This window comes from Xiphophorus couchianus, chromosome 20 (genome assembly GCF_001444195.1).
Source record: "Xiphophorus couchianus chromosome 20, X_couchianus-1.0, whole genome shotgun sequence".
NCBI classification, from domain to species: Eukaryota; Metazoa; Chordata; class Actinopteri; order Cyprinodontiformes; family Poeciliidae; genus Xiphophorus; species Xiphophorus couchianus.
The window spans coordinates 20,040,058-20,056,594 of NC_040247.1; positions in this window are offsets into that span (position 1 = coordinate 20,040,058).

Here is a 16,537-nt window from a genome sequence, read left to right on the forward strand (position 1 = left end):
ATGTTGAAAAAGTAAAGAAAGTAACAAAGAAGTTATGTTTCTTGTAATCCATGAATTATTTTTATTTAATGATTTAATTTGGACACCATTGATAACAGCTCTGGTTCATGCATGGAGTAGCTAACTGGAAAACATGTTATTATTGGGCTGCTTATTCATGCCATCTCCATCTTATCCGATACATTCACACGGTTTAAGTGGTTTACCTCTTTCAGCCTAAGATCTCCTGCTCTTTTAAAGAAGGTTACATTTTTCTCACAGCAGAAGAGACGCTTGGTTTCCAAGCTCCACTTCAGCTTGAATTGCTCCATGCTAATAATGGCCAGTTTTGCATAACAAACTCAAACTGAGAGTCATTATTTATCCCCTCCAGATGACGTTACGTTGTCTCATAACGTTTTAATCTTTCTTTTTATTCCTTTGGTAGAACACTGTCTGTACGGGTGAGGTACAGTTTGCTCCATGTAACAAATCACTTAGTTTCCTACCCTTCAAAAGGTCAGAGCTGTTGCTGTGTCACATTACCGCTGCTCAGACATTACATAAATGGGACCAGGTTCAATTCCACAGATATGTAACTGTCCGTCCAAAGCATTCCCACAGAACTTAAACATTTTAATATTTCTTCTAAGGATTCTGCTTTAATAATCAAAGTTATATGATTTTGAACAGGTTTTATGTGGCAACATAAGTTGGGAAGAGGTGAAACAATATCAAAGAAACTATTATAAAGGTTAAAATACAGTATTTGGGTGTGAGCCAGCGGCAGTAAAACTGAAGACGGCGTGCTTTTCATTATGAAGGTGAAGGGGACAGGAGTTGCCAAGCCCAGTAATTGGGAATTACTGGGATGAAGCCAGAAACGGCCCAAACTGAGGGGTCGTGGCGCTGATCCAGAGATGTGTGCAGCAGAGGAGCAGGGCATGTGAAGTCAGACAAACTGAGCTTCAGGAGGAAAAAATGGCCAAATAGAGATTAAACATTACAAGTGGCACAAAAGGTTTTTCTTTGCAAAACAAGTGAAAAGGCAAAAGAGAATTTTGACAATATTATTGGATTATAATACGTATTTCAAAGTTTAATGTCAACTGACCTGAAGTGAGCAGCTATATTTATACCTGATGGGCCATTTGTGCTCATAAAAGGTGTTTGTCTGGCAGCATGAAATCATTTATAATAGCAATATATTGTATTTGGGTACAATCCAAATAAGAATAATAAATATTATAAAAGTTCCTGTGTTGCTTTTCTCATGACACATAATTACAAAAAAGTCATAAAAGATTTGGCCAAATGACAGACTAAACTGTTCATAAACATCTAACAAACATTTAGTTATACTACATAAAAATACACACAACCCTTTTCACTATCTGACAGTGAAAAAGACAAAGCTTTTCCTTTTTCAGATGAATCAGAATGATCACAAATATTTATATTTGCTAACTAATAATAGAAATTTTCTATGAGATTTAGAGTAGAACTTTTTGATTTGCCTTTTTTGTACTTATTCCACTTTGTAACTAATTTGGTTATGTGCTTAGAGTAATTGTCTGTTTACAGTCCCTTTAACTTCTTGACTGTTGTTTTAAGATGCTGCTTCTATATTTTTCTTTCCAATGAAATCCAACTACACAACATAATGCTGCCACCACCGAACATCACAGCTGGGACAGAGCTTCCCCATTTCCTGCTGAAAAGTAATTCTGATAATTGTGGTCAAACAAATTTAATTTCAGTTTCATGAGACTACAGAAAATGTCCAAAGGAAATCTGGCTTTTTTATGCATGTAAATATATATATATTTTTTCAGGAAATGGCTTCTTCCTCACTGTGATTTGCCTTTTTGTCAATGCAGACAATTTTTTTTACCAATATAGAGAGCAATGTATTTTGCTTTTGCACTGCAACTGATGCACATTTTGGATCAAACCTTGTTTATCTCTAAGACATAAAACCAATCTAGATTTTATATGGTGCCATTGGACATTCCCATGCTTTGTATACCTGTGTAAATAATTGAACAGACGAACCAAAAGCCTTCGAGCATCTGGAGATTGGTTTGCGTAAACGTCCGACTTTAAACATAGCAATGAACTGTTTCTTTCACTTGTCATTCTGGCATTTGGCAAATAGAAATACTGTTGGTAGTCGCAAAAAACTATATATATATACAAAATGTTTTCAGTTTTTAATTCTGATGCCTTCAGAAACCTTAAGAGATGTGAATAAAACTCTGTATAAAAAATGTATTAAAAGTCCCTTCAACATTATGCCAGTCATAAGACATCTGCATGTGTGTTTCTGGGTGTGCCATGTTCTAATAACAGGTTTACTATCATATTTTCCAGGTGACACCATGTCTTAAAACCTCTGGTCAGCGTTGTCCTGTGTCTGGAGCCGCTATTACCAGAGACAAGAGATACACAGACAGTCCAAGAAGGACGAGCATTAACTAGTTTGTTCCATTAATGGCCAACAAACAGTCTGCTAGGCGTCATGAAGTCATGAAAGACTGAGAAAAGTTCATAGAAAAGACCCAGTGATTGACCAAAGAGCAGTTATTTATCTTCCTTTTAGTTTTTGCTGTTTTTTTTACAGGGGAACAGAACTACATCTGTCCAGCCCAATGCAAACCAGCCAGGACTCCCTCTATCCCCACATACGTCTCCTTCCTCCCTGCTGAAGCAAAAACAAGTTCAGCTGGAGTGCAGAATATTGCAATGACACCTCAACAAATCAAATAACAGACTCGTCCAATAGGGTAGGTTAATTAACTTCCAAATTATGAGTTAATCAGGAATGTGGTTTTGCTTCCAGACAGGAGTCCTTAAACTCTTGTCTCCTGTATATTTTAGATGTTTTTCTGCACCAATACACCTCTGTTTATTGACTGAATTTCTCGCGCTGCATGTTATAAAGTTCTACAAGAGCTTGTCAACGATCCACCCATCTATCTGAGGTGGGTTAAGACAGAGAGCCACAGGGCATGTAATACCATACTACAGGCGGATCACAGGAAGCATGTCAATGGAGAATTTGGTGGAAGGAAAAAGTGTTGTTGAAAACAATCCACCAGCAGAAATGATAACCACAGCCTTTAGTGGATTGTTGTGCTTGGAGCATGGAGAAAACGCCAGACCTGCAAGAACCTGCACAGATAAGAGGGACTTTCTGTGGCTAACTTCCACCATGCTGCTGCACATTATCATCAAAACGAATATGAATAAATGCTTGAAGTAGTGTGGATCAGTCTGTATGCAATGAATTTTTCAAAGTACTTCCTGAATTACCCCAGTTGTCAACATGCAACATGCAAGATACACTATAAAAATCCACTAATCCAGTCCATCATGAAGCCAGATATGGCCAGTTATAACAGAGCACTTTGTTCTTAGATGCAGAATTGATTAATTATAAGTGGCTACATTCCAACAGTTCTCTTAAAACTAACTTTTTCTAAATGCATCCAGCTCAAGACTTGAGTTGGTGAGATTTTTCAACCATAAATTCAGTTCTAAATAACTTACTAAACATAAGTGTTGATAGCAATTTGATGGGAACTGATTTGAATCAATTTATTATTTTTCATTAAATGTCATGTTTGCATTTACAGTGTAACCTGACATGAGTGTTTTTGGACTGTGGAAAGAAACATTAATACTTGCATAAACATGAAAACTATGCAGCTGTTTTGGCAGAGCTAGCCATAATATTCACTACAAGTCAAGTTTGTTGTTGACCCCTTAACCAACAGGCAACGTTTTTACACACATGGCAGAGATTGCAGAAAAAGCAAAGCTTAGGTAATTATGATGAAGCACTGCATGCTCCAGCCCTCACTCCCCAGCTGCCTTCCCTGGTGGCTGTGTGATTTCATTTCACACTGCAGAAGAAGAAGGACTCTGAACCAAAAGCTCTGCTCAGGACGAGCCTCAACATCCCAAAGTCTCTGATGTCCTCTTGCAGGCCGGGTTACCAGATGGCCTCAGCTGCCATGTCCATCCAGCATATTCCTTCTGGCCATTTTAAACAAACAAGGATAGAAAATAACATATTATTCTTAGATCATGTGAGTTACTTTCTGTAAACATACTGGAAAAACAGACGTTTTTTTTTCCTTGTGCAAAATGAAACTGTCTGGTGGAGTCATTAACGTTCTGGCCATTCCTCTCTTCTGAACTAAACTCTATCCTGGAAACTACAGTCCAAACATTCAGCCGTGAAGCTCCCTGTGGAGTCGTCACAGATACATACAGAAGCACAAAGCAGGAGAACTAATTATGTTTTGCATCGTCTACAGGCTCAAAAACTTTTCATAACAGCAAAACCATCGTTGTGCATTTGAACTAATTGAAAAATAATTAGATTCATTTTATGAAAAATGTTGAAAGGTTCTAATTCTGGCCAACTTGACCCAGAAAACAGGGACTGTCCCTGGTTTTTGTTGGCCTGAACAGAGCGATCCCCAATAAATATCCAAGGTTTTTCTCTCACTGAAAAAAGGAAGCTGCCAGTTCACTCCTTTGTATTATAATTTGTTTTTTTATATACTAATTAAAATACTGCCAAAGGTGTGACAAGTGAGTTTTTAAAAAGCACCAAAAGCACAAAACAGTCAAACTTTTGCCATTACAGAAACTCACCATGTATTCAGGATCTTTGATCTGGAGATCGCCTAATATTCTTCAATGATGCGTAGAAGATAACAGACATCTTGCTATGCAGGAGAAGCTGTGTGACCGACTGCTGAGGAAACAAAAAACCTCAGACATTTAATAATTAGTGGTTCTTACTTTTACTAAAAATATTATTTTGAAAAAGTCACACATTCAGGTTCATATCATAGCTTTAACAGCATTATTAATACTCAAAAATATGACAAAATACTGGATTTTTAAAATCTTTTTGAATTTGTACATTTGCAAAATAAGGTAATTCATATTACCTTACCTAAGACAATATCTGATTCTTTTAGATCCGTCAGCAGCCTTCATTTAAACAGGAAGTGCAATAACAAGTTGGTTACACAACTCTACGCTAACAAATTAGAGAATCTGGTATTCTTGATACTTTGGAGATGCTAGGAAATTCTAGCATCTGGGCACAACAAGTTATTTTGACCAGATCTAAAAGTCCAGCAAGGACATTTTGAGTAAAAGAAAAGAAAAGAGAGAAAAAAAGCAAAGTATGTGAAAGGTCATAACCAAGAAGTCAGTGGGCTCTGCACAGAGCAGATTTATTTAACAATAAAAAAAATAATAATAATATTTGTTATTTTGAATTTTAGAAAATGTAAACAACTCGGTATAGCAACAATGTGAATTTAGTCAAATAAAAACTATATAATATAATTAATATTACGAAGCCCTTCTGGTGACATGGCAGAAAAAAACAACAACTTGTATAATTTGCGCCCATGACTTAAATCAAAAATCAAATCAAATTTTATTTGTATAGCACATTTCAGCAGCAAGGCATTTCAAAGTGCTTTACATCATATCAAACACAGAAACACAATGCAACATAGAATCAACAATCAAAACACAACATTAAGTCAAGTTCCATCAATAAATTTGTAATTGATTACGTTTCAAATACAATCCTGAACAGGTGGGTTTTTAGTGGAGATTTAAAGGAAGTCAGTGTTTCAGCTGTTTTACAGCATAGATGCTGAATGCTGCTTCTCCTCGTTTGGTTCTGGTTCTGGGGATGCAGAGCAGACCAGAACCGAAAGACCTGAGAGGTCTGGAAGGTTGATACAACAGCAGATCTTTGATGTATTGTGGTGCTAAGCTGTTTAGTGATTTGTAAACTAACAACAGTATTTTAAAGTCTGTTCTTTGAGCTACAGGGAGCCAGTGAAGGACTTTAAAACTGGTGTTATGACTTAATGACTTAATTACTCATGGCCATTATTACTCGTTATAATTAAGTTGTTCCCACAAAAGAAGTAACTTGTTCAAATGAAATATTAAGTCGTGGGCTCTAATTAAACAAGTCGTGCCCACAACAAGATGTTAAGTCGTGGCCACAATTTTGTACTTTTTTTCTTCCATGTCACCAGACGCAATCCATTGAATACTGTTCATAGTCATTGTATTTATTTAAATAAAATTAATCAGCCAGTTGCATGAATGGGTCATCTTTACCCGGAAACATGCATTTTGAATCTGAATCTAAAAATGTAAAGTTCAAAGTGTATCTGAACTGAGACGTCGGGAGGTAGGAAACTGTTTTTTAGTCATGCGGCTCTCAGTCTGCCTGAAGGAAAGCTGGAGAAAAGTGACGTCCAGGGTGAGGTGGATTCCCTATGCTGCTTCTCCACAACAAACGGTGTGTTTGTCCTCAGGGTCAGGAAGGAGTGACCTTGTTAGCTAAATGCTTCATGCAGAGAGATAAACTGCTGCATATGTGTGAGTTAAGGGTGATTATGACAGACATTCTTGGGAGTGGACAGCTCTTACACACAAAGCAGTACACAAATTGTTTTAAAGTAAAAAAAAAAAAAAAATCTGCAAAGTGAATTTGAACAGGTCATCATATTGACAACAAATGTTTTCTTATACGTGTCTGTATAAGAAGTCAGAACAGTGTTGCTGCCTGCTAGATGTATCCCACCTCGATATTATTAAAAATAAACATTATGTAACTGGGATTGGCTTTAATTCAGACAAGAGAGCATTTGTGATGTCGGGTCATGAGTTCTGGCTCTCTATCAAAGTTTAAGGTTCACCTTGATGACGTTGGGTCTGTGCCGTGTCCAGACAGGGGTGCATTTCTCTTCTGGCTGAAGGTAAGGAGGTTTCAGAGCAGTCGGTTCCTTCAGTGTTTCACTGGAGAAACAGCAAAGATGCATAAACAAGCAAAACAAAAACAAGACTTAAAATAAAGTTCCTGTGTTTGGAAGGATCACTGTAAAACGTAATTTTAATATTTTGTAACCTGAATCTGATTATGTTTAAAAAAGATGAATAAATCTTAAAAGCAATCAGTATAGTACAAATCTAAATTAGTCTTATGCTGCCTCTAGTTTACATGTTTTTGCAGTAATTCACTCAATTTAAAATGCTTTCTGATGAGGTTTATTAGGTTAAAAGTACCTTTTGAAAAAAATACATTTAAGCAAGTCTTGAACATACGTTTTATGATATACTTGGGTTTCTTTTTTTCATTACTGATCTGATTCTAATGTTAATCTTGTTTTTATGAGACGTAAGCAGAAAATGATCATAAATAAATAAAAACAATGACAGCATCAGTCTGAGTGTAATTGACATATATGTTATGTTTTTTATTTTGGTACTCTGAGCTTATAAAATGTATGAACTTTTCAATGATATCCTAATTTCCTGAATATGACTGTAGGTAAAATATACTTAGAAATGCCACAAAAAGGGAGGATTTGTTCTTTTCACTCAAGCAGTGATGTGCAAAATCAGAGTAGTTTGTGTTGGAAAAAAAAGAAGTAAAACACAGACAGGAAGTGTCATGCTATTCTGCCTCTTCTTCAACCAGCCACCTCTCACAGTGGACTTTGCTGCCTATTAAATATGATGGCAAACTTGTCAAAAAGTGCAGCAACAGGACGACTGTCGTTAATAAATTTCCTGTCCTTTAGCTGAACAAAGATGGTGAAACTTGTTTCTGTTGACAATAAATAACTTTAGTTTTCTGTCTCTGGTGTGTGTCATGTCATGACTGCTTGTTCAGACACACCCTTGCTGATATAGGCGGGTCTTGACCAGTGGGAAAAAAAGAGTAAAGTATTATTGTAGCTCTTTCTTCTTCAATGTGATTCAGTTTGGGATTTTGGGTAATTCAGCTGTTTTATCAGCTGCATTTGATCTTACCGATTGCTTGGCTAAAACTTTCTTGTCCTATCAATTTGGATAAATAAGAAGTATTTTCTTTTCTGTTCTGAATGAACGATTGGTGATGAGTTGGCATCCTGGCTCTGTGAGGAATCTGTTTGTTGTTAGACAGGAGAACTGGGGGCAAATCTGCTGCAATATTGTAAGACATTGTGGTTTTGGCTGAGGATTTGACTGAGGAAGTTGTTAGCTTCATTTTTACAGGCTTGTTTATAAGGAAGACGAAGACTCCAGCATCCTCGCTGAACACACACTCAGCTTTTAAACATGCTATTTGTGCTGACTGCTCTCTCTGTCTTCCCAAATGCACTGAAAACTCATTTAAGTTCATTTTTAATGGAAAACACAGAGAGAAATTAGTCTTCCCATTATTCTGTTATTAATCTGAAAGCTGTGGACAGGAAACGAGAAAACAAGAGCATTCTGGTTCAAACTGGACGCAAAACCTGCAGAGGTTAATTAAGAGCTCAGTTGATACAACCTCCCCATATTCATCATCCATCAATAGGAGACTTTCTAAAGTAACCCACTGTGAGGGATTTACCCCCCTCAACAGGTGTTGTTTTTTGTGCTTCCTGTATTGTTGCTTTATTTAATATTTTGTTTTGATCATCCTCTCTTTCCTTTGAGGTCATGTGCTGCCATGGAGGCGCGCCCATGAGCAGTGATGCCTAGGACCTGGTGTTTCCAATTTACCTTACTGGGAAGGTCCATTGTTTGAGAAGAAGGAGAGATGTTTGTTTTATTTTTTGTTTGGTCCCAGCTTATTTTTGTTTTTGTTAAATTGTTAGTTGTAATTCTGTAAATATTTGTTCAGGAATATTGTTTAGCACAAATGTTTGTTCTTTCGTTTACCTGGAAATGTAATTGTTGTCTCTGCCCCTTAATTAGTCCTGGCCATGCTTTAAAAGCCAGGTGGTTTGAATCAGAAGGGTGGCTCCTTCTTGTTTGGAATGTTTGTCAGTTTGAAAATGGTAGTGTAATGTGCAAAGAACTGATATAAAGAAAAGTTTTAGAGCTCTATAATGGCTGGACTTTGTCTGATTTTGGATCGCAAACCAACACCCATATTATAAATAAAAGTAAAATTCCAAATTATCTAATTTAATTTTTCCAAAAATAAATCTTTCTGCGTTATGAAATCTATATTCTGCATTCCTTTTATCAAAGAAGACGAGTCTTATACTTGAAACGTGCATATTACTTAACACAATATGGAAAAACACATATGCTGCTGCTCTGCACTAAAACAATCTACACTGAAAAATAGAGATCATTCCTCTTGAACTTTCTGACATTTTGTCACCCAGCAAACACAAACTTTGAAGTATCTACAGTTTAAATTTGACAGATCAACACAAAGCAGTGCATCATTTTGATGTGGATGTGAGTTTTACAGTTGCTACAAACAAAAATCTTCTTTGTGGTAGCAGCATCATGCTGCGGTAACGACCTTTTCATCAAGAAAACAGACCAGAGTTGATGAATACTTGGTCTGAAGCTAATACTTTTATAAAAAGAGATATTTTTTACGTTTTTGTTGAAGCTGTCACTATGTTGTGACAGTTTGCTATGGGACAGATAATATATGAAAAGATCAATCTCCTCCACCTCTTCCCTGAGCTACTGTTGCTGTCTGAAAAAATGCATCGTTCCTGAGTCATCCCAACTAAAAGCAACCTATCAGAGCCAGGAGAAAGGTCTTAGCGCTGCCAATCAACCTCATGTACACACTGATAAATATGCTAATGGTGGTGAAACAACTTATCATTACAGGAAAACCATTTATTTACCGCCATCGCTGGTCATGCTAACTAGACTGAGCATTCATGACAAGTTGTCCTAGCTGCAACGTCCCAGAAAGAAAGCATGGGGTATGAGCAGTGCCACAAGGAGGGGTAATTGACAGCGCAAAGACCCGCCTCCTAGTTCTGATTGGTTGTTTCTAGATAGCACTGGGAGAAGGCAGAGGAGCTCAGTTTTTTCAAAGATTATCTGTCTCATATTATACTGTCACAACATACCGACAGTATCAACAAAAGTGCAAAAAAACCAGTTATACTGCAGCTTTAAACAAGCAGCCAGAGCTGCAATGGATTGCTTTGAATGTGTCGCACTATGTGAACATGACACTGAAGTGACTCTTGTCATGTTGGTATCTTGTACGATGGAAGATGTCAGACTGCAGGACTTGTTACTGCAGCGGATTTTCATCAGACAGATCCAGCAGATATATCAGGCAATAAATCAATAAATAAATCAATAAATGAGCAGCAAGTCTTAATATTAGAGTCAGATGCTGAAAAGAGACAGGAAACAATGCAAAAGTCTTCACGTCACAACAGCAAGATTTTTCTGGAAGCAGATACTGGTTGATAGTAGGCAAATGGCTTGTATAACTCCTTATCAAGTCCAGAGGACCCCAAAGCACCTCACACTACAGACCCATTCACACACACACACTGATGGTGGGAAGCCTGACAGAAACAAAGCTGCCATGTGGTGCCTTCTGACCCACCAGCAGAAGGCACCACGCAAGATGGGTGAAGTGTCTTGCTCAGGGACACAACGACAGAGGCGGGGCGATGATTGAACCAACAACCCGCCTATTGCGGGGCGAATTCCTACCAACGTCGCCACCATAAGACCCATTTGTCAGGACTTAGTTGTCTGGGAAGAACTAAATTAGATGTCAGTGTGTTTTCACACTGAACAACCACAGACCACCCAATCCTGCTCACGACCAGAGTTTTTATTTTTACGACTGAAGGTTTTGGTTTTAACGGCCTCGGATGGCACAGCGTGAATCTGGCTGTAGATTAAAGTGCACATGTGTTAGAATAACCTGGTCAACATTCATAGCAAAATTTAAATGTGAATCTGTGGCATGGCTTGAAAACTAATGACTGACTGAGTTTTAATAATTTGGCAAAGAAGAAAAGGCAACAAAACTTAAACCTCTGGATTTCAATTGCAAAAAGCTCCACAAAGTATTGACTCAGCCAAGCTGATTGCACAGTTGGCAGATTTTTATTTGTAACAAATGTTTAAAAATTTCACTTCCACTTCACAATCACGCATGTCTTTGTCTTGGTCAATGTCATTACAATCAGTTCCAGTTAGAGTTTGTACTCAAAATTACAAAAACTTTAATATGTATATATTAAACCCCTGAAGGATTTGGGATTTGTTTCAAACAAAAAGTAGACGCTGAGTCTAAGTTGAGGCCAAGTAGCTTGGCCAGGCTTTGAAAGTCTTGACATACCAAAGCAGTGTGAACTCCGCTTTCACAAGGGGCTGGATGCAATCTAGGTAAACTTTCAAAGGATCCCTGCTTCAAAATGAGTCAGCTGGAAACATTTATCTGGTGAGATGCCAACTTTAACTTAATTAGGCTGACAGCTGATTGAGTCAGCCGGAGGTAGTTGTCATTCTTACTGCCCTGAAGTAAAAGAATGAATAACCTGCTGATAGTTCCTGCTGAGGCTGGAAGTATTTACAATCTGGGTGATTTTTATAGTGCTTAAAATGATGAAAAGTAAATATAGTTTCTGCTGTATTGTATCCAGAACAATTATTAAGATAAAATTTTAATGAATATTAAGTTAAATAAAATGTCTGAGGTATATGAAAGTATAAAAATTAGCTTACTAATTATCTGCGTGGAGTTTAATCCTTTATACCTAAAGCTAAAATATTATGTATTTATTCAAACTCAATGTAGAAATTAAAAATTAAAATCCTCTCCTGGGATCTTATATTTTAGAAAACATAAAAATAATTCAACCATATTTGGTGCCTTTATTTTATGAACAAATAGTTTTTGGTTTTCTTTTTTTGTTTAACTATAATGTTTTGATTATTCGTCAAATACCGTCCTAAAAGTCCACTTAGTGAGTAAATTATAAAGAATTAAACTGGTTGAAGGATTTTGAAATAAGCAGCTAGAACCCCCAAATTAACAGCAGGTGCGCAAGAGCGCCTGAATTTAAGTTTACCGATATATTTAAATATTTTTTTGTTGAATTTGAGCAGTAATTTTTAAAAATCTGCCTTACCAGATGTCATGTTTTTCAGATTGCAAAGACTTCTCAGACTGAAGCAATTTTTTGTTTAATAGTTAGTATCATAGTGGTAGCACAGCTGGTTTTACATCTCTATAAACTTCAGGAGCAGGGATGACTTAAAGTATGAGAACATTAGGAAAAAAATACAGTTTTTCCTTGAAATTATATGAAATAAATCTTTAAAAGGGCAAAACATAAATCAAGGTACATTCTGTTCTAATATGAATCAATATTAAATCAATTGAAGCCACAGAACAATTTCTATAAGAACTGAAATAAATTATACTGATTAAATTACATTAAATTATAGTGAAATATTTTTACCTTCCTAAGATAATGGCATAAGTTTTTTTTTCCTCTTTTTTTTGCCTAAAACATCTTTTGGAAAGAAAGACGCAGTGTTTTTTTTTTTGTTTTTTTTTTTTTTTTTTCCAAAATCACTTTTGTTAAAAAACGATTTTGGCCATTATTTTAATATATGCTCTTTTTATTCTAATCATTTTCACTATTTGAATCATGTGAAGTTAATGTAACCTGAACAAAATACTTTTGGTCGTTAGTAATTAATTGAGCTTATTGCATGATTAATATTGCTATGTTTGTAAAATATCATTTAATTATAGTGGATGTACAACATTTAAACGTTTGAAAATTAAGAAAATATTAGTTTAGCTGGGGTGACTGACATTTGTTTTAACTGAGCTCTGATGAAGTTCTGTTCAGGACCATGTTCAGCTTTGGAGCGGCTCTGGCTGCGAAGCTCGACCATCACAGACGTGAGAACAGCTAAAGTACAATTTGATTCTTTTAAAAATGCCAATATTTCACAGCTTTATAGACGTCTTTTCACATTGTCATGAACAGACCGAGCAAAACAACACATTTGGTGGAGTCAGTGCTTGATCTGACCTGCATGTGAACCGTCAATGAGCTGAAGCCTGTCTGGGCAGCTCAATGTTTGACTCCATAAATCCTGGATAAGTTTTGGTTTGGAAGCGTCTGCTGATAATTTTTTTTCCTATGTTTTAATAGCTTGCATATGTCAAATGAAAAGAATTTGAACTCGCTGACTTTTGATTGACATTGATTTGATGAGCAAAAGAAGTGAGTCTCTTCAGCTGCTATTTCAGACTTTTATTTACTTGAGCTGAATGAATTAAGCTCACTTGGTGCCCTAATAATTCTCTCACTGTTCAATGCCCTCAGGCGCATATTAATAAAATCAGTTCAACTTCACTGCTTTATTGGTTTTGTAGTAACACATTTATCTTAGTAATTTAATTTGCTAATTGCTTTAATTAAACCTATCAACAATATTATGAGGCCTGGAGATAATAACACCGTGTGGTTATTAAAATGCATTTGGCTATATTAATTATGTTCCTCTTTTATTGAGTTACCTTGTTTGACTGCTTTTTGTCTGGGGAAGAGCTCAGACTCTTTTAGAGCGTTTTAGAGTTAGTTGGATTATTTGTCTAAGTTAGAATGATGCTGCGTTCCAGTTGCTCTCAGAACTGGGACATTTCAACTTCACAGTCGAAAAAAATCAACTAGACCTCCTTCTGTAGTTGGATTTCTAACTGAGAAACTAGGAGCAATTCCGGCTTCCCCAAGTTACAACTTGTAAGGCAGACTTTGTGTTTCAATATGAACGCTCCGTACATGAGCAGCATAAGATGTGGTGGAAATGTGTACGTCACAAAACAAACATGAAAACATGGATCTAAAATCACTGTTCCAAGTAGCGAACGCAACTCTAAGCTGAACAAATTCATTAAAGTTTAAAATGATGTTGTTGAGAACATCTATGGGCGTCGCCATGTTGTTAACTCATCAAATTCAGCTGCTAGTTCCAACTTCCCAGGTAACCTGAATGCAACATTAGTTAATATTATCTATTTTGCTTAAATGGTCTGACCACTTATAAATTATATAACTTCTCCTCAAGTGTCTTTGTGTTTGGTCAGTTTTGTGAGCTCAGGTGTGTATATTTTGTTTGCTCAGTTAATATTTTGAAAGTTACTTTTTAAGTAGAGTTGTGATTTGTTGAGCTCTTTTAGTGATTTAGGTGGCACAGATTCATCCCAGTGATGAATCTGTGCCACCTAAATCGTTGTGACCTTGGGCAGGACATTTCACCTGCGTCGCCTGCTGGTGGTCTTGCAGGTAAAGCAGCTTTGCTTCTGTCAATCTGTCCATGGAAGCTTTGGTTACAATGTAGTTTATCACCATCACTGAGTGAGTAACTAATTGTAGTATAAAGCAGTGCAGAAGACTCAACCTTGATAAAGTGCTAAACAAGTATGGACCATCCATCGTTTATGGCTCCTTATTTTGGAGCTCTGTTGTCATTTTTGAACAACAAAAACCCATTTTGAAAACATTTTTTCCTGTGTCATCTACTGGTTCCCTCAGACACTGATGATCTTTTCTTAGTAAATCTACAACAATGATTTAGTCTCTTGATTAAGCAGTGAGCCAGCATATTTTCTGTTTTTTTTTTTTTTTTAGCGAATTAAGTATCTTAGCTGTATATTCTCCCACAGGTGTTCCTCATCTATTCATTAAGTCACCAGTCATGTTCAGAAATCAAACTCCGTTGTTTAGATACTTCTTTGTTCGGTTATTCAGTACTCAGATTCTTTGTTGTTCTCAGCTTTCATTGCATTTCCTGAGTTTTGTCCATCGTTAAAATCTAGTTTCATGATGTGCTTCCTGTCGTCATCTGTGTGTTTTGGCTCCCCAACCACGCCATGACATCACAGGTCCATCCACATCCCTTATATGTTACTTTTTTACACACATTTGTTTACTTTCACAAAGGCCTGTTTTCTATTTATGTCTCTCTGAGGCTTGAAGCATGTGTTTTGAAAGAAATAATAAAATTTGACCAAATAGATGCTGACTCAGACAAAGGAGTTGTGCCCTCCTTCAAAGAAATCACTTGAATTGCGTTTTAAAGGTTCCTGCTGCAAATGTTCAGTTGTGAAATTTATTTTGCTAAATTTGCAGTCTGCTAGAAAGAAGATTGTTGTTGAGCTCTGTGGCCAGTCTAAGTCTTTTTATTTTACATTTCTTTGAACACTGACGATTCTTCCACTTAGCAACATGTCTATGTCAGATATCAATTAATATCATTACAATCATCTTAATATTATATGAGATTTGCAAATTTGTAATATTGTGGAATTGAATTTTAACCTGTCTGCCCTGCTGCACCTCTTTTGTTCTGCATTGCTCTCTCAGGACGTTGTCTTCTCTTCATTGCTTCAGCAAAGCTGTCTGTAAACTGTACGAATATTAGACTTTCTTATTCTGTGGGAACATTTCTGGCAGTCTCAGTATCTCATTTAAACAAAACAACGTAACAACCCAAATCACTCAGACGACTGAACAAACCGTTCTTGAACAAGTTCCAGATGATTAAACACATTTTGGTCTCGAGTTGCAGTCTGTCTCCCTCTCTCCATCTGGTTGGAAAACAGCTGTTGTGCTATGTAAGAGCACTGTGAGGTACATCCGCCTTGAGATTTCCTGGAGCATAAGCGGCTTCCAGCCTATAAATATGGATCTCCCATTTTGAATTAACAGGTTGAATCCAGCCCTGAACAAGAGAGAAAGCTGCTTCTCCTCATTTGGTTCTGGTTCTGGGGATGCAGAGCAGACCAGAACCAGAAGACCTGAGGTCTGGAAGGTTGATACAACAGCAGAGCATGCCTGAATGCTAGTATGAATACCAACTAGCATTAGCATCCTACGTCACAACGTTTATCCGATATCATCAGCTGTCGGTGAGATCGGATAAGCAGTTTTCTTGTAGCCTTACGTTGTTCCACCGTCATTAGCACAGGTGTAGCAACTTGGAAATCTTGAGTTTGAGCTTTTTGTGCTGTGTAAGGGTGTGAAGAGCACATACACGAGCATGGTTGACAATGCTAAGACCTTAATCCTGGCTCTGATTGGTTGCTTCTGACCAGGAGCGGGGTATTTCTGCAGATGACAATAGGGATGCTGGGAGAAGGTGGAAGAGCTTTTCACAGGTTATCTGTTTCCTATGTACTGTCACAACATGGTGTCAGTTTTAGTAAATATATATTTGCTGTACTGGGTTCTTCAGTGACTTCCTTGGTGTCACTTAATGCAGCTCTCAGTGGTTTGCTGAAGTCCAAGCGCCTCAGAAATTACTCATAAATGTTGCTGAATTTGTTCCCATCATCATGTTGATGCTCTATTTAACTGCAGTTGTGGAAGTGGGTATGGCCAGTGAAAATGAACTCAGCTTTCCAAAAACATTAAAAAAAATATTGGTTAAAAACATTAATGATTTCATAAAGAGAAAGGTAACAAAGGGGGCATTTTTCAAAATTTTTTACACAGGATCAGATGGGGTTTGTATAGTTTTTTCCCCAATAAATAAATGAAATTATAAATTGGATACAACATTTGATATTTACTCTGGTTATTCTTGCACTTTGTGACAAAATATTCAAAACCAGAAGTCATTTGTAAGAGAGTAAATACTAAACTGTAGAGCGCTTGCTACTAAATTTGCAGCAGAGGTACCTAAGATGAGCTTATGCTTGAAACCAGAAAGC